At 44.0% G+C, this 19,641-nt stretch overlaps 1 pseudogene; it reads right to left on the bottom strand.

Annotated features, from left to right (window-relative positions):
* Positions 1 to 8,474: 8,474 nt before the first annotated feature.
* On the bottom strand, positions 8,475 to 8,595 carry LOC135051637 (5S ribosomal RNA; annotated as a pseudogene).
* Positions 8,596 to 19,641: the final 11,046 nt, after the last annotated feature.

The following is a 19,641-nucleotide window of genomic DNA, read 5'->3' on the forward strand; positions in this document are numbered from 1 at the left end:
TGGACAAAGTGAAAATGTGAGAAGCGGCGAAAGGTTAGAGATGCAGGTGTGCACGTGAGAGAGGAAAAGTGGAAGAGAGAAAGGTGAAACCGAAAGGGTGGTGAGGAGAGGTGGGCAGGCTATGCACAGTGAAAGCTTCCAAAGCTCAATTACAATTTGGTTTTATCTAGTGTCCTGTTGGACATTAGAGTTTTGAGTTCAATGTGTTAAAGGCTGTTCCACTGGATCTTGTCGTTAAGTCCCCTTGGTGGGAAGGTTTCCAATTTAAATATCCAGCGAGCCTCCAACCTCAATAGAGCCCCATTCCTGTCCCCCCATTCCTCTAAGTTGTGCTGGGACGTGATCTATAATCATGTGTTTCAACGACTCTACTGAATGTCCCATTGCTGCAAAATGTTGCGCCACTGGCTGATCGGAACTCTCCTTCTTAATGGCCGCATTGATGGCTGACCTATGTTGTGCCATCCTTGTTCTGAAGCTGGTGATGGTCTTGCCTACGTACCCTAGCCCGCATGGGCAGGTGATGAAGTATACCACATGGGTGGATGTACAGGTCAGGACATACTTTAATTTGTACGTTAGGTCCTTGGATGGATGTTTAAAGGATGATCCGCTAATCATGTTCTTACAAGTGGTGCACCCCAGGCATTTATAGCAGCCTGGCTGTTTAGTGAGGAAATGGGGCGGTGTAGAGCTGGTAAAGCCGTGATGTCAGCATGTACGATCATATTTGATGTTTCTGGCCCTCACGAAACAGTTCATTGGCCTCCTGTTTTTGAAACAAACTAGTTTCTCATCAGTGGCCACTATGGGCCACAACGCCCGGGTGGCCCGTTGGACCACCGGGCTGGAGGTACAGAACTGGCTTTTCCAGGGTATTATGTCATCCTTTTTTCTTAATGATGGGCGCAGCAGATCTTTTCTGTCCATCTTCATGACCTCATGTTTATGCTTCAGCAAGTCAGTCTTATTGTAGCCTCTCTGTAGGAATTTGTTGTTTACTCTATCCAACTGGGCTCCCAGAGTATCGCGGTCGCTGTGTATCCTGGCAATACGTATTAATTGGGGCCGAGGTAGTCCCCTAACGAGAGGTTTGGGATGGTGACTGCTAGCCAAAAGCATGGTGTTTTTGTCCGTGGGTTTGGTATAAATAGAGGTGTCAATCCTGTTGTTGTGTATGGTGACTTGTACGTCCAAGTAGTTGATGCTGGAAGTATCACACTGATAGGTAAATTTAATGTGGACCGCTGCTAGGTTGATATCTTCCATCATATTGGTAAACTCTTCTTTGCTGCCGGTCCAAAGCATAAAGACGTCGTCGATGTAGCGACAGTATGCTAAGATGTTCCGGGCATATGCTTGATTGGTAAAGAAGGTGTTCCGTTCCTCACGGAACATATCGGTGTTAGCGTAAGAAGGTGCCACATTACTGCCCATGGCGCAACCCGTCAGTTGGAGATAGAATTTACCATCGAATAGGAAATAATTCCTCTTTAGGGTCAATTCCAATAGGCGCATAAACAGTGTTCGATCCACATCTTGCATGTTGTTTTGTTCTAAGAATTCTTGCATGGCCTCTAAGCCACCCTCGTGGTATACTAGTGTATAGATTACAGATGTCCATGACACACAGCAGAGTATCCTTAGGGACGAAGGGGATGCCGTTCAGCATATTGAGGAAGTCCGTGGTGTCTTTGATGTATGACCGTTGTTTGGTGACCAATGGTTTGAGAACACTATCCAAGAACTGGGATATAGGTTGATATAATGAAGATCTGGTAGAAATAATAGGTCTGCCCGGTGGTTTGTGGACAACCTTATGTATTTTGGGAACGGTGAAGAAAACAGGTGTGACTGGATGCTCTTTTTTCAATATTCGGTATAATTTCGGTGTGATGAATTTGTTTTCCAAGGCCTCGTCCAGAATGGAATCCAATTCGCGTTTATAGTCTGCTGTGGGGTCCGAAGTCAATTCCCTATATGTATGAACATCGGCTAGTTGTCTCAAGGCCTCTGTCCGGTAAGCCTTTAAATTCTGGATTACCAGGCCGCCCCCCTTATCGGCAGGGCGGAAAATAATATCACTGGCATTGCTCAAGTCCCGAAAGGCTCTTCTTTCTGCCCTGGTCAAGTTATCACGCTGCATTGTAGAAGTGGCATTGTAGCGCTGGACCGAGCTATCCAATAAGCGGGAAAAAGTTTTAAGGGATGGATTCGAGGATTGAGGATCGAACCTTGAAATGGCGTGTTGTCTCTCAAATTTATCAAAGGCAGACGTGGATTGTTCTGGTTGGTGGTGTTGAAAATATTCTTGGAGACGAAGCTTGCGTGAAAAACGATGTAAATCCATCTTCCAAGTGAATTCGTCGTGTCTGTTAGTAGGGATGTAAGATAGGCCTTTATTTAAGACCGCCATTTCCACTGAAGTAAAAACTCTGTCGGAAAGGTTGAATACTAGGTCTTCCGTTTGCTGGAGGTGCTTCTGTTGCCTCTTGTTTTGGCCCCCCCTGCGGGTGGGCGTCCTTTTGGATTGGAATCCCCGGAGGCGGCTGCAGCCCCGCCTAAAGGGGCCCCGCTTGATATCGGGGACTCATCTGGCTCGGGGGCCGGGAACTCGCTATCACTGTTTGAAGACTGGGCCGAATAGGTAGAATCATCCCTACGTCTCCGCCAGTTCCTTTTGAAGGTAAACCTAGATTGTTCCTCTCTGCGAGCATCACCTCCCATAAGCCAGCGGTACACCTTATTCTCTTCATAATCCGCTTTGACTATACTGTGTTTGTCTCTCTTAAATGTGACCAGTTCCCTTCTGTACTGGTCGACTTGTGTCTGTAATTTTGATATCCAATCCTGAGTGGTGTTTTCCTGCATAGATTTTAGACATTGCTTCTCGAAAGCTGCAATTTTCTCTCTGGTCGTTCTTAACTCTCGGCCGACCTCCTCTATTACCAGTAAAATCAAGTCCATGCTGCATTTGTTCAGGATGGCCGTCCATTTGCGGCAGAACTCCGGGTTATACCTCCCCAGAGTGGGTACATTTCTAATTCTGAAACCACGTGGGATCATTTGCTCGCGATGATAATCAGACAGAGAGATGCTGTGCATGAGAAAGTCCGTTTCCTTCTTTCTTAGATGAAGGAGTTGATGAAAAATGTCCTGTGCTTCCAGGTGTGTGTCAATTAACGGTAAGCTCTCTTTGAACCGTAATCTCTCGGCATCCTCTGAATTGAAGCTGAACATGTCCCGTTTAAGAATTGTTGCAGTCTGACAACCTGCCTGGTGGCCGTTCCCTCACGCTTGCAGCTTGTCCATGCTGTGCTTGTAGTATGTGTTCCTCGCAAAAATGTGCAACGAGGTGGTGAATAATAGTGAAGTGTCCAATAGTGCTGGATAACACCGCCTTGCTACTGAGGTGTCCTGATGGCACTGAAGAAAAATCCTAAAATTATGGCTGGGTGCCTTGGCTCGGGTGGGCAACAAGTGCTGAACCCTGGAGCCCGTTGTATAAAGTGTTGAAATGCCCGGTACTCCCAGTAAATTACAATGAATCCGGGTGCCCTCCGCAGCAAACAATCCACAGAAAAGCAAAGAAATGGCAGCGGCACTCCGTTAAAGTAAATCAACAAACGTGTATTTAAAGTGAAAATAACATCATAATGGTCACATGAAGACCCTTTCGGGGTCCTGAAACCCCTTTGTCAAGGCGTGAACAATGTGTACATGAAACCCACTTACCTTTATAGCACCCAGGTGACTCCCACACATGGAAGTGAGCAGGGCCGGACGCCGTCAGCCTCGGGGACCGCCGGGGAACTTCCGGCGACTCCAGGAAGTGACGCGATGTCGGGTGTGTGACGCGGTCGCCATAGCAACCCGAGTCGCATCCCGGAACACCAGCGCCGGCCCTGTAAAGCAAAGTGACAGAAACAGACTATGACAGAGGTGACTGATAGGCGGAGCACTTTATACTGTAAAACACAACTGGGACCGGACGAAATATAAATGATTGGGACACAATGTATGAGGAGTTGACACTAGTTAAAACCGAATTGTAATTGAGCTTTGGAAGCTTTCACTGTGCATAGCCTGCCCACCTCTCCTCACCACCCTTTCGGTTTCACCATTCTCTCTTCCACTTTTCCTCTCTCACGTGCACACCTGCATCTCTAACATTTCGCCGCTTCTCACATTTTCACTTTGTCCAGTTGGTCACTTCACGTATTCGGTAAATCTTTTCAGGTTTCCAATTTTTTTGTTTTTCACACCCAGCACGGTGGGCACGGTTCATACATTCAGCGTCCCGACACACACTATTCACTCCCCGTTTACCTCTCTTCCACTCTCTGGGTCTCTCCCAGGTCCTCTTTCTACACATTTCACAAACTCAGTCTTCTACTTTTCAGCTTCATCACACACACACCACACAGCCGTTCTTTTCCCTCACACATTCCTTCTTTTCAGTTATATTCATTTTGCTTTTTCCCTCTATTTCTGCTTCTGCTTTAATTCATTAACATTTGTTAACTTTTTTCACTCCTCTCACTCCTTCATTTCCTCTTTAGTTCTCTCCTGTCTTTCCCCTCACATATACCATTTCTTTAATTTCATTCACTTTGCTTTCCCCCCATTTCTGCTTTAATTCATAAACATCTGCCAGCGTTTTTCACTCTTCTCACTCCTTCATTACTCATTTTTCTCCTTAGCTCTCTCCTGTCATGCCCTCCACACACCTTCATACATCTCCGACGTCATTTCATTATGCCAGTATATACATACCGTTTAACACAATTCAACTCCTCATACATTGTGTCCCAATCATTTATATTTCATCCAGTCCCAGTTGTGTTTTACAGTATAAAGTGCTCCTCCTATCAGTCACCTCTGTCATAGTCTGTCTCTGTCACTTTGCTTTACAGGGCCGGCGTTGGTGTACCGGGATGCGACGCGGGTTGCTATGGCGACCGCGTCACACACCCGACATCGCGTCACTTCCTGGAGACGCCGGAAGTTCCCCGGCGGTCCCCGAGGCTGACGGCGTCCGGCCCTGCTCACTTCCATGTGTGGGATTCACCTGGGTGCTATAAAGGTAAGTGGGTTTCATGTACACATTGTTCACGCCTTGACAAAGGGGTTTCAGGACCCCGAAACGTTGGTTCTTCATGTGACCATTATGATGTTATTTTCACTTTAAATACACGTTTGTTGATTTACTTTAACGGAGTGCCGCTGCCATTTCTTTGCTTTTTTGTGGATTGTTTGCTGCGGAGGGCACCCGGATTCATTGTAATTTACTGGGAGTGCCGGGCATTTCAACACTTTATATATATTTATATATATACAGTCCACTGTAGACGGCACTCTGGTAATAAAGATGCAAAACAGCAGGTTGCAGCAACAACGTTTCGAAGTTTATTCTTCATCCTCAGGTTACCAAATAACTTCGAAACGTTGTTGCTGCAACCTGCTGTTTTGCATCTTTATTACCAGAGTGCCGCCTACAGTGGACTGTATTATTGACTCGTGGCTCTGCGGGTTTAGGAGGGCACCGGGACTTAGCACCTATACCTGGGAGTGCTGCCAGAATTTGCTTGTATATATATATATATATATATATATATATATATACAATTAATTACAAACAAATAAGAAAAAACTGCAGAGCGTAAAAGGTTGCACCTTAAAGTGGATACATCAGGTGTACGTCTCAATAAAATGTTTAAACTGCACCACAGCATGGGTACGCACCTGGCCAGGTGCCAGATCTGCCAACATCACGGAGAAGACACCCTTCCAATTGGCTGCTCATTATGGTAGACCGGGTATCACAACTTGGCAGGCATTTAAATTTCCCCTCCGAGTTGTGATGTCAGTGTTGGCAGCGTGTGCAGCCGGACGGTCAGCACTCATACACTATGCACATGCAGATGGCATTGGTTGTGCTGCAGGTCGATGCAATATGTCCGTCAACTGCATCTCAGACGTATCTGGTATCTGGTGTACACACCTGCCTATCTTACCAATATATCAATTATCACTTGTACAAATGGTATATCGTTCAAGTGTGAACACGGATAAAAAGAGGTCATTCCGAGTTGATCATGGCTGTGCTAAATTTAGCACAGCTACGATCATTCACACTGACACGCGGGAGGACGCCCAGCACAGGGCTAGTCCACCCCGCAGAAATGCAAAGGCATCGCACAGCGTCGATGCCTTTGCACTTCAAGATTAGCTCCCGACCAGCGCAGCTTTAGCGTGTTGGCCGGGAGCTACTTGTCGCTCCCCGGCCCGCAGCGGCTGTGTGTGACATCACGCAGCCACTGTGGCCCGCCCCCTGCACGGTCCAGCCACGCCTGCATTGGCCGGACCGCGCAAACGAAATGGCGGCCAAATGACGCCGTTCCGCCCCCTCCCACCCAGCGACCGCCTCTGCCTGTCAATCAGGCAGAGACGATCGCAGCCCTGCTACGGCCTTCGACCGTCTGGCATGCGCAGTGGGGACCCATTCGCTTGGCTGCGATAAAAAGCAGCAAGCAAACGGGTCAGAATGACCCCCAAAATGTCTAGAAAATTGAGCTTTATATGCTAAAGTAGCAATAAAGTATCAACAATCGGAAACATAAATTGTAACAACACCTGCTATTAGTATCAAGACAGTTCCAGAAGGATAATGAGAGTGCTGTAACTCTGAGGAATATTGGATAGTAGCTAAAAGTAAAAATAAAGATATACATTTTCAAAAAAGAGAAGTAACATGATCAAGCTGTCTCTTGGAGCATAATAAAGTTTCTCTAGCATCCATAAGGGATATTGGAGGAATCTAGTATGATGGGGTATAGACGGGGTCCAAAGGAGCCAGTGCACTTAAAATTTCTTCAACTGGGTGTGCTGGCTCCTCCTCTCTATGCCTCCTCCTACATGCAGTTTAGAAAAAAGTGCCCTCAGGAGAGGATGCACACTCTGCAAGCTCCAGAGAGTTTTCTTCAGTTTCTTTTTAAATCTTTGTTATTTACGGTATGCAGTTTGAGCAACAGCATACCTGCACCGTGGGAGTTAGGGTGTGGGGAGGGGGGGGGTGGTGGTCACAGGCCTTGCGAGGTGTCAGAGCCGCTTCCCCGCTGCAGGACTACCGTCCTGAGAGGTTGTTGTACAGCGGGGCACTGCGCCTTTGCGGTCACAATCGCAACACGCCACACACCCCTAACATAGCCTGAAGGCACTGGAACTCAGTTTGTAAGTTGGTGCCTGCAGTGCTGGTCACTAACAGGTGGGGCTGCGCTAGGCAGCCCTGAAAAGAGCTTTTTCAGAAGACTTCAAGGGCTGCAGCACTTTCTATGTCATAATGACATGCTGTGCAGCGGCTCCATCACCTCCCCCAGCAGCGCTGCATACTCCCGCAGCCTTTTTTTCCCGGGTACTTGTAGCGGAGGCGCACCGGACTTCAGGCACACACCGCTGACGCTCTCCTGGATCACGTGACTGCACATCAGGGAGGAGGTAAGAGGGTCCCCCAGGTGGGACCCGCCGGTTAATCGCGTTCCCAGGAGACGGACCGCGCCGCTGGCGTGGACACTGTACTGCACAGGGACCCCACTATATCCACCAGGGCAGGGAGCACAGGTCGAATTTACTAAAATCCGTTTACAAAAGGCTCCACAGTACCCAGTGGTGAAGTCCAGCATAGGGGATAAGGCGCATCTACTGCTGGTGTTCCCGCCCTGGAACTGCATTTCACTCTCCCTCACTTCCTGACAGAGATTTTGGCGCCATCTTCACTACTAGCTGGGCTAATCTCCGGGACTGCAGGGCTCTGTATCCTCTGTAAAGCTAATTGGAAAACAAAAAATTGGAAACCGCACTGGTATAATTGGTGTATGTGTATAATGATAATTATTTGTATTAACTGATAAATAATTTAAGGTTCAAATCCTTGTTTTGGGAGCAGATACGTAAGGTGACATATTCCTTATTTTTATGTATCAGAAAGCTACCCATCAGTGGTGCTCCCCCGAGTCAGTTATTCACAGTGTAAACATAGAAAAAAAGAAAAAAGAAGACTCTTGTTGGGAAGCACTAATATACAGATAATGTTATACGACTAAATGTCACAATAGCTAACTAAAATGCAATATTTTATTAATTCTCATTAAAATTAATTATTGAGGAGTTCAATGAGCGCCGATATTTGTTAAATAGTGACATTGCGAAAATATAGAGAAAAATATATAAATTGCAAGGTGCAAATACCTAATACAGGCCGAAATGGGTATATCTATGATTTTGTTGATAATCACACTCCAACTGTAGGACAACCTGTGATAAAACGTTGCTCATTTAGTGTAAATATATATGACCGTCATTTATAAACTGCTATATATCCCAAATGGGAATTTTGATCCTAGCAGATGGTTGAATCATAGGTCATAACCGAGATGTAAGACAATGCTCTATATTGGTGACAGATGGGTGGCAAATATTTGCAGTACCAGGGTGTTCCTTGGTAGTCTCCTATCCAAGTACTTAACCCGGCCCTCCACTGCTTGGCTTCCAAGATCAGATGAGATTGGGCATCTCCAGCGGGGTATGACCGCAGACCTTATGCTCACCCTTGTCACACTGTGTCCCAATTGGGCACAGATAAGAGCCAATTTGCGTTATTATGTGAGCCACAGGTATCGAAACAGCTGATTTGATGTGGAAATAAGATATCAATTTTTTTTTATCACAGATGATAACGTATAGCAAAAGATTAAATACCCATTTAAGTTTTCACGGCTTAAGTGGTCGCAGTACAAGTAGAAAAAACCTCTATACTGCACAGTTATCACATGTATGTAAATCAATCATTAAATCATAGTATTATTTTAACTGTGCAAAAGAGGGAAACCTCCAAGTTTGGTCTCCAAAACAAAGATGAACGTATGAGATTACACTATGGATTGTGAGAATCAAATAACATAAGCAATGAAACCTTCAGCTCTAATGACCAATCAGAAATTATTTTCTAGTAGTGGGAAAATAATAAGTTGACACAGAGTATATTCCATATGATATATATATATCATCAGTTGGTACTGAGATGAATATGGATTTCTGCAGTGTAAAAAGAGAAGGCGTTTGTGTGTTTGATAGGGTCCAAAATTAGCAGATGTATCCACATCCGCTTTTTTGATAGAAATGTAGACCACACTCAGGATTGCACTTATTCACTTGCTGGTGATAATTGACTGTCACTTGTACATATAGTACAATAGTCTATGTACCATGTGGGTAGGATTTTATAAATACCAGTCCGTGCAATAGAAAATGCACTGGTGCATAAATCACGTGTATTTACAAATCCAGGTGTACGTTCATAAAGTTTTTGTCCTACTTGTATAATGAGGGAGATCCTGGTGTAGGGAAGGTGCCGGCCGCGTCTGCCCGCTGCCGTGCTCCGGCCGCACTATACTTCCTGTTAGACTGGTTCCCTTGGCGACGGACTTTGCCGAGAACGGCTCGATGCGGTCACGTGTGCGTACCACGTGACCGTGAGGATGTTGTCTCCTTCCTTCCTGACGTACGTTTCGCAAATAGCTTGGTCACAGGGCGTCAATGGGTTCAAACCCTTGTTTGTTCTTATAGTAGTGGTACTGTTTGCTGATTGGTTCTTAGCAGAAGATTGATAGATATTCTGACCTGTCATAGTAGATATCAAACCTGCTGGTTCCCATAGGATAATAGGTCATGATTGACAGTTAAAGGACCATTCAGCATTTCATAGTGGACAATCATATACAATTATTTTAAAAAGAGCTGGTGAGATTAATTCAGAGTAATATTTACAAAAAATAAGGATGATATAGATTATAAAACAAATGAAATAAAATGTAAATAAATACCTTTATCTGTATAAATGTAAATATGAAAATGAAGAAGAAAGTAATGGAATAGAAAATGCAGATTATTATAAATATAAATCTATGTACAACACATAGTGTGCCTGTACCTAAAAATACAGGCGGATATATACATTAATAATTATGGGGAAATAATATTTAATTAGGGTATTGTTGGAAGGTTATTGAAAATTATTATAGAAATATAGAATTAAAAAACTTACTAAATATTAGTGAATATGTGACGGTAAATACTATAACTAAAATGAAGTGTGTGTGTAGTGATATATGATGCATGAGTTATAACATTATTTGGAATGTAATATTAATGTGCTAGAGTTATTAAGAGGGCATGTGATGAAAATTGTTATTTTATACAGGAAAAGCATATATATGCACATACATTAATATGCATATGTATGTATATGAAATATAGTGAAACAATTCATAATGAGCCCATAGTGCTAAAATATATATAGAAAAAACAAAGAATTTTAGTAGATTAATTGTGTATTTAATGATGCAGACTTAAAAGTTTTTTACCATTAGGTGCAATACAGTGAAGATACCGATAGAGTGTATGAAAAATAATTAAAATTAATATTAATTGAAAAATAGATTAATATAATTTAAAAACTTGATTATAATATATGTATATATAAGTAAACGGGCCGTTAAAAAATAATTAATTGATAGCAGTGTTATATAATAGATTCAAAATAATGAGTGATGCAGATTATTCATGCTTAGTGATTATTATCTTCTTGAAGTACTTTATAATGTCATTAAAATTATATTAATAATACTAGTGTTGTATTGTAAAATCTGATTCATAGATAATACAGAATATATCATGCTTGCTAGTTATTGTCAATATTGTGCACTGAACTTTGCATTTCATGATAAGTGATAAATGAAAAATTGAAATGAAAGAAAAGAGAAGAGAAAATAAACAGAAAAAGAAAAAATGAAAAAATTTTTTTTGAAGACAGAAAAAAGGGGAAAGAGGGGGGAGGGGGCAGAAAAAGTGTCAGGACAGTGGGATTACTGTTTTAATTTAAGAAAACTCCATAATTGATGTTTTCATTCATGCCGAAAGGGTGGATAGTACCTAGTTTGAAGATCCACTCGCATTCTTTCTTCAATAGGATATCTGTCAAGCTTCCACCACGTATTCCAAGTTTGCTTTTTTCAAGTCCGAAGACCCTCAGATCCTCCCATCTATTATCATGGTGTTGGTAGAAGTGGCGTGCTACCGTAGTGAGTGGTTTCATCTTTCTTTTATCAGAGGTGGCATTGCGTATAGTCCCAATGTGTTCTAGAACACGTTGTTTCAGTGGGCGAGTGGTCATACCCACATATTTCTTGTCACAGCTGCATTTAATGCAGTAGATGACACCTTCAGTTAAACAATTCATATAATCGTTAATCTTGAATTCTGTCCCGTATTTATCTTTTACTTCCTTCACCATTTCAATGTGTCTGCAAGCTTTGCATTTGCCACAGGGATATGTTCCTGTTGTGATAATTTTCTTGGTGGGTATTCTTTGGAAATGACTTTGTACCAGTTGGTCTTTTAAATTTCTGGACCTCCGCCAGCTCATGGAGACACGTGAACCAAGTTTTTCTGATAAATCTGAGTCAGCATGTAATACATGCCAATGTTTTTGTATTGCTTCACTTATCTCCCTCCATTCATGGCAATAGTTGCCTACAAATCTAATAGTATTTGTGTTCTGTGCTGTCTCTTTCTTCTTGAAGATAATGTCATCCCTAGAGACAATTTGTGCATTCCGTGAGGCTTTTTTTATTGAGGTATTACTGTACCCTCTTTCACGTAATCGTTGGGCCAGCTCTGTACTCTGTTTTTTAAAATTGTGATCATCTGAGCAATTCCTGCGAAGACGCAGGAATTCCCCCTTTGGTATGTTTTCTATGGTGGGATGAAAATGTGAACTTGTCTGATGCAGCAAGGTGTTAGTCGCAGTAGTTTTGCGATACAGACTTGTTGCGATCATTCCCTCTGGGTCCTTGTAAATCATTAGGTCCAAAAATGGTAATTCCGTCTGGCTGATGTTATGAGTTAGACGAATATTAAGATTGTTGTCATTAAGACGCTCTATGAACTGATTTAATAGTTGTAAGTCCCCTTCCCATATCATAAAGATATCGTCTATATATCTTGTCCACATGATGATATTAGATGTAAAATCATCATTGGTATCTTTGAAGACGAATTCTCTCTCCCACCATCCTAAAAAGATGTTCGCATAAGTAGGTGCACAGGCCGCCCCCATAGCTGTACCTCGCGTTTGAAGGTAAAATCTGTCATTGAATACGAAGAAATTATAATGCAGTACAAAGTGCAACAATTTGATCAAAAAGGTGTGAAATTCCTCCCAGCCTTCGTCGTGTAGAAAATATTCAACTGCTGCTATACCTTCTGTATGGCCAATAGAGGTATATAGTGCTTCTACATCCAATGATACTAGGTATTGGTTGTCCTCCAATTTTACGTCATGCAGTTTCCTAAGTATGTCTGCTGTGTCTTGTATATATGAAGGAAGACCCAGTACAAGATGTCTGAGGTGCAAGTCCAAAAAAAATGCTAGCCTTTTCTGTTAGTCCTCCTATACCTGATACTATCGGTCTCCCAGGTGGGTTTAGAATATTTTTGTGCACTTTTGGCAACATGTAGTATGTAGGAATTTTTGGATTCTGAATTTGTAAGTATTCATATTCCTGTCTTGTAATTGACCCTTGTTCTCGAGCCTGAGTAATAATCTTAGAGTAGACCGACATGTAGTTACCCAAGGGGTTCAAAAGTATCCTTTTATAGCAGTCAGTGGATTCTAGTTGTCGTAGTGCTTCTTTGATGTAGTCTGTTTTAGGCCAAATCACAATGTTACCTCCTTTGTCCGAGGGCTTTATTATGACATCCTGCCATGTTTGTATCTCCCTCATGGCCTTTCTTTCTTGATACGTCATGTTTGAATGGCGGGAATGCTTCTTATTGGTATGAATTAGATCAAATTCTTTTGCAACCAGTTTCTGAAATACCTGAACTTCTGGGCATATTTGTTCAGGTGGAAAGTATGTAGATTTCTTCTTGATAGCAGGTCTGGTAGGAGGTCTGTGGTCCATACGATTTGACACGTATTGGTCTTGTTCTAATTCATATAGTGCAGCCAGTGCCTCTTCCTCCATTGCTTGAAGATCTGAGGTTGCGGATTCCTCTATCTCAGAGGTTTCTCCCATTGTGGTAATGGGAGTTATTTTATCACTATAGAGTTTTGTCAATATTAATTTCCTTCCAAATAGTTTCAAGTCCTTTTCCCATCTGAACCTTTCAAAATGCCCTGTGGGAGAGAATGTCAAGCCTTTACTCAGTATGGATTTCTGTGCATCTGTGAGTATGTGTTCGGAAAGATTAATAATTTTGAGTTTATTATCATGTTGTTTGTTTTCCACCTTAGTCAGCAAGCTGGTAGTTGTCATCTCCTCTGTGTGTTTCGGGTCAGAGGGGGTGAGAAATCCCATTGTTGTTGACCTCTTCTTCCCCTTCCGCCCCCTCCTCGTCTTCCTCCTCTTTGTCTTCCTCGCACCCTCCCTGTTCGGGGGTTCCCTAAAAAAGAAGAAGAAGTAGAGGGGGAGGGATTGTATTGGCTGTTGCTTGCTTGTCCTCTGGAATCCAAATGTTTGTCGGGTATGTAATCAGCAGTATCTTCTGTTCCCGACGTTTCCGCCTCTGAGGATGAGTATTCACCTGTATATTTAGTTGTATTGCTTTTCCAGGTAGACCTTTGCCATTTAAAAACTTTTCCAGAAGCAAAGTCCTTTTTATCCCTGGCGTATTTGGTTCGTTTCCGATCAATGATAGATTGTTCATATGCCTGTAATTCTTGTTTATTATGTTCAAAGCACTTCTGGAATTGTAAGTCCTTTTCCCAAATTTCTAATTTTTTACCTAGGTCTTCCAGATCACGCTCGCATTCCTCCAGTATCAGGTTATTATGTTTAGTTAAAATGTTCATAAGATCACTTGAACATTTGAGGAGAGTATTTTCCCATTCCTTATTCAAATTCTCACTCGCTAAATCGAATGCCGGGAAAATTCTTGGACGAAGGCCTCTGGGAGATATTTTATTTTTAATGTAATTTTCCAAAGTTGTAAGGTCCCAGGTGGTCCTAATTTGTTTTCGTAGCAGCACATTTAATTTGTGAAAGTCAGATTCCCAACTGATATGGGGTTCATTATCTGTAATTTCACTTGGAAAGATATCATCTAAGTTGTCCTTATTTTTACGTCTTGAGCTCAGCTCTTGTTTAAGATTAAAACTCATATTTCATGAGAGAACTCCCGAAAAAAAGAAAAGAGAAAATAAGGAACAGAGATTCCTAAAGAAGGAATATCCGTTACCTTTATATTACCGTGCAGGTATTTCCGAGAAGACTGGAGACCAGTCACAAATATAGTTAATTGGAAAACAAAAAATTGGAAACCGCACTGGTATAATTGGTGTATGTGTATAATGATAATTATCTGTATTAACTGATAAATAATTTAAGGTTCAAATCCTTGTTTTGGGAGCAGATACGTAAGGTGACATATTCCTTATTTTTATGTATCAGAAAGCTACCCATCAGTGGTGCTCCCCCGAGTCAGTTATTCACAGTGTAAACATAGAAAAAAAGAAAAAAGAAGACTCTTGTTGGGAAGCACTCATATACAGATAATGTTATACGACTAAATGTCACAATAGCTAACTAAAATGCAATATTTTATTAATTCTCATTAAAATTAATTATTGAGGAGTTCAATGAGCGCCGATATTTGTTAAATAGTGACATTGCGAAAATATAGAGAAAAATATATAAATTGCAAGGTGCAAATACCTAATACAGGCCGAAATGAGTATATCTATGATTTTGTTGATAATCACACTCCAACTGTAGGACAACCTGTGATAAAACGTTGCTCATTTAGTGTAAATATATATGACCGTCATTTATAAACTGCTATATATCCCAAATGGGAATTTTGATCCTAGCAGATGGTTGAATCATAGGTCATAACCGAGATGTAAGACAATGCTCTATATTGGTGACAGATGGGTGGCAAATATTTGCAGTACCAGGGTGTTCCTTGGTAGTCTCCTATCCAAGTACTTAACCCGGCCCTCCACTGCTTGGTCTACATTTCTATCAAAAAAGCGGATGTGGATACATCTGCTAATTTTGGACCCTATCAAACACACAAACGCCTTCTCTTTTTACACTGCAGAAATCCATATTCATCTCAGTACCAACTGATGATATATATATATCATATGGAATATACTCTGTGTCAACTTATTATTTCTCTAACGTCCTAAGTGGATGCTGGGGACTCCGTCAGGACCATGGGGAATAGCGGCTCCGCAGGAGACAGGGCACAAAAATAAAGCTTTAGGATTAGGTGGTGCGTACTGGCTCCTCCCCCTATGACCCTCCTCCAAGCCTCAGTTAGGTTTTTGTGCCCGTCCGAGCAGGGTGCAATCTAGGTGGCTCTCCTAAAGAGCTGCTTAGAAAAAGTTTTTAGGTTTTTTATTTTCAGTGAGTCCTGCTGGCAACAGGCTCACTGCATCGAGGGACTTAGGGGAGAGAATTTCAACTCACTTGCGTGCAGGATGGATTGGATTCTTAGGCTACTGGACACCATTAGCTCCAGAGGGAGTCGGAACACAGGCCTCACCCTGGGGTTCGTCCCGGAGCCGCGCCGCCGACCCCCCTTACAGATGCTGAAGATTGAAGGTCCGGAAACAGGCGGCAGAAGGCTCTTCAGTCTTCATGAAGGTAGCGCACAGCACTGCAGCTGTGCGCCATTGTTGTCACACACTTCACACCAAGCGGTCACGGAGGGTGCAGGGCGCTGCTGGGGGCGCCCTGGGCAGCAATATTTAATACCTTTATGGCAAAAGAATACATCACATATAGCCATTGAGGCTATATGTATGTATTTAACCCATGCCAGATATCTAAAACTCCGGGAGAAAAGCCCGCCGAAATAGGGGGCGGGGCTTATTCTCCTCAGCACACAGCGCCATTTTCCTGCTCAGCTCCGCTGTGAGGAAGGCCCCCAGGACTCTCCCCTGCACTGCACTACAGAAACAGGGTAAAACAGAGAGGGGGGGCATTTTTTGGCGATATTTTGATATATTTAAGCTGCTATAAGGAACAACACTTATATAAGGTTGTTCCCATATATATTATAGCGCTTGGGTGTGTGCTGGCAAACTCTCCCTCTGTCTCCCCAAAGGGCTAGTGGGGTCCTGTCTTCGATAAGAGCATTCCCTGTGTGTCTGCTGTGTGTCGGTACGTGTGTGTCGACATGTATGAGGACGATGTTGGTGTGGAGGCAGAGCAATTGCCGATAATGGTGATGTCACCCCCCAGGGAGTCGACACCGGAATGGATGGCTTTGTTTATGGAATTACGTGATAATGTCAGCACATTACAAAAATCAGTTGACGACATGAGACGGCCGGCAAACCAGTTAGTACCTGCCCAGGCGTCTCAGACACCGTCAGGGGCTGTAAAGCGCCCTTTACCTCAGTCGGTCGACACAGACCCAGACACAGACACTGAATCTAGTGTCGACGGTGATGAAACAAACGTATTTTCAAGTAGGGCCACACGTTATATGATCACGGCAATGTAGGAGGCTTTGCATATCTCTGATACTGCAAGTACCACAAAAAGGGGTATTATGTGGGGGGTGAAAAAACTACCTGTAGTTTTTCCTGAATCAGAGGAATTAAATGATGTATGTGATGAAGCGTGGGTTAACCCAGATAGAAAAGTGCTAATTTCAAAAAAGTTATTAGCATTATACACTTTCCCGCCAGAGGTTAGGGCGCGCTGGGAAACACCCCCTAGGGTGGATAAGGCGCTCACACGCTTATCAAAACAAGTGGCGTTACCGTCTCCTGATACGGCCGCCCTCAGGGATCCAGCTGATAGGAGACTGGAAACTACCCTAAAAAGTATATACACACATACTGGTGTTATACTGCGACCAGCCATCGCCTCAGCCTGGATGTGCAGTGCTGGGGTCGTCTGGTTGGATTCCCTGACTGAAAATATTGATACCCTGGATAGGGACAGTATTTTATTGACTATAGAGCAATTAAAGGATGCTTTCCTTTATATGCGAGATGCTCAGAGAGATATTTGCACTCTGGCATCGAGAGTAAATGCGATGTCCATATCTGCCAGAAGGAGTTTATGGACGCGACAGTGGTCAGGTGATGCGGATTCCAAACGACATATGGAAGTATTGCCGTATAAAGGGGAGGAATTATTTGGCGTCGGTCTATCGGATCTGGTGGCCACGGCAACTGCCGGAAAATCCACCTTTTTACCTCAGACCCCCTCCCAACAGAAAAAGACACCGTCTTTTCAGCCGCAGTCCTTTCGGTCCTATAAGAACAAGCGGACAAAAGGACAGTCATATCTGCCTCGGGGCAGAGGAAGGGGTAAGAGAGGGCAGCAAGCAGCCCCTGCCCAGGAACAGAAGCCCTCTCAGGGTTCTGCAAAGCCCTCAGCATGACGCTGGGGCCTTACAAGCGGACTCAGGAGCGGTGGGGGGTCGACTCAAGAATTTCAGCGCACAGTGGGCTTGCTCACAGGTGGACCCCTGGATCCTGCAGGTAGTATCTCAGGGTTACAGGTTGGAATTCGAGAAGTCTCCCCCTCGCAGGTTCCTAAAGTCTGCTTTGCCAACGTCTCTCTCAGACAGGGCGACGGTATTGGAAGCCATTCACAAGCTGTTTTCTCAGCAGGTGATAGTCAAGGTACCCCTCCTACAACAGGGAAAGGGGTATTACTCCACGCTATTTGTGGTACCGAAGCCGGACGGCTCGGTAAGACCTATTCTAAATCTGAAATCTTTGAACCTGTACATACAAAAATTCAAGTTCAAGATGGAGTCACTCAGAGCAGTGATAGCGAATCTGGAAGAAGGGGACTTTATGGTGTCCCTGGACATAAAGGATGCTTACCTGCATGTCCCAATTTGCCCTTCACATCAAGGGTACCTCAGGTTCGTGGTGCAAAACTGTCATTATCAGTTTCAGACGCTGCCGTTTGGATTGTCCACGGCACCTCGGGTCTTTACCAAGGTAATGGCCGAAATGATGATTCTTCTGCGAAGAAGAGGCGTATTAATTATCCCTTACTTGGACGATCTCCTGATAAGGGCAAGGTCCAGAGAACAGCTGGAGGACGGAGTAGCACTAACCCGACTAGTGCTGCAACAACACGGGTGGATTCTGAATTTTACAAAATCTCAGTTGACCCCGACGACACGTCTGCTGTTCCTGGGAATGATTCTGGACACGGTTCAGAAAAAGGTGTTTCTTCCGGAGGAGAAAGCCAGGGAGTTATCCGAACTTGTCAGGAACCTCCTAAAACCAGGGAAAGTGTCTGTGCATCAATGCACAAGAGTCCTGGGAAAGATGGTGGCTTCTTACGAAGCGATTCCATTCGGCAGATTCCATGCACAAACTTTTCAGTGGGATCTGCTGGACAAATGGTCCGGATCACATCTGCAGATGCATCAGCGGATAACCTTATCGCCACGGACAAGGGTGTCTCTTCTGTGGTGGTTGCAGAGTGCTCATCTGTTAGAGGGCCGCAGATTCGGCATACAGGACTGGGTCCTGGTGACCACGGATGCCAGTCTGAGAGGCTGGGGAGCGGTCACACAGGGAAGAAACTTCCAGGGAGTATGGTCAAGCCTGGGGATGTCTCTTCACATAAATATACTGGAGCTAAGAGCGGTTTACAATGCTCTAAGTCTGGCAAAACCCCTGCTTCAGGGTCAGCCGGTGTTGATCCAGTCGGACAACATCACGGCAGTCGCCCACGTAAACAGACAGGGCGGCACAAGAAGCAGGACAGCAATGGCAGAAGCTGCAAGGATTCTTCGCTGGGCGGAAGATCATGTGATAGCACTGTCAGCAGTATTCATTCCGGGAGTGGACAACTGGGAAGCAGACTTCCTCAGCAGACACGATCTACACCCGGGAGAGTGGGGACTTCATCCAGAAGTCTTCCACATGATTGTGAACCGTTGGGAAAAACCAATGGTGGATATGATGGCGTCCCGCCTCAACAAAAAACTGGACAGGTATTGCGCCAGGTCAAGAGACCCTCAGGCAATAGCTGTGGACGCTCTGGTAACACCGTGGGTGTTCCAGTCAGTGTATGTGTTCCCTCCTCTGCCTCTCATACCAAAAGTACTGAGAATTATACGGCAAAAGGGAGTAAGAACGATACTAGTGGCTCCGGATTGGCCAAGAAGAACTTGGTACCCGGAACTTCAAGAGATGCTCACGGAGGATCCGTGGCCTCTACCTCTAAGACGGGACCTGCTTCAGCAGGGACCGTGTCTATTCCAAGACTTACCGCGGCTGCGTTTGACGGCATGGCGGTTGAACGCCAAATTCTAAGGGAAAAAGGCATTCCGGAAGAGGTCATTCCTACACTGGTAAAAGCCAGGAAGGAGGTGACTGCACAACATTATCACCGCATTTGGAGAAAATATGTTGCGTGGTGTGAGGCCAGGAAGGCCCCCACGGAGGAATTTCAACTGGGTCGATTCCTACATTTCCTGCAAACAGGATTGTCTATGGGCCTCAAATTGGGGTCCATTAAGGTTCAAATTTCGGCCCTGTCGATTTTCTTCCAGAAAGAATTGGCCTCAGTTCCTGAAGTCCAG

This window comes from Pseudophryne corroboree, chromosome 2 (genome assembly GCF_028390025.1).
Source record: "Pseudophryne corroboree isolate aPseCor3 chromosome 2, aPseCor3.hap2, whole genome shotgun sequence".
Lineage (NCBI taxonomy): Eukaryota > Metazoa > Chordata > Amphibia > Anura > Myobatrachidae > Pseudophryne > Pseudophryne corroboree.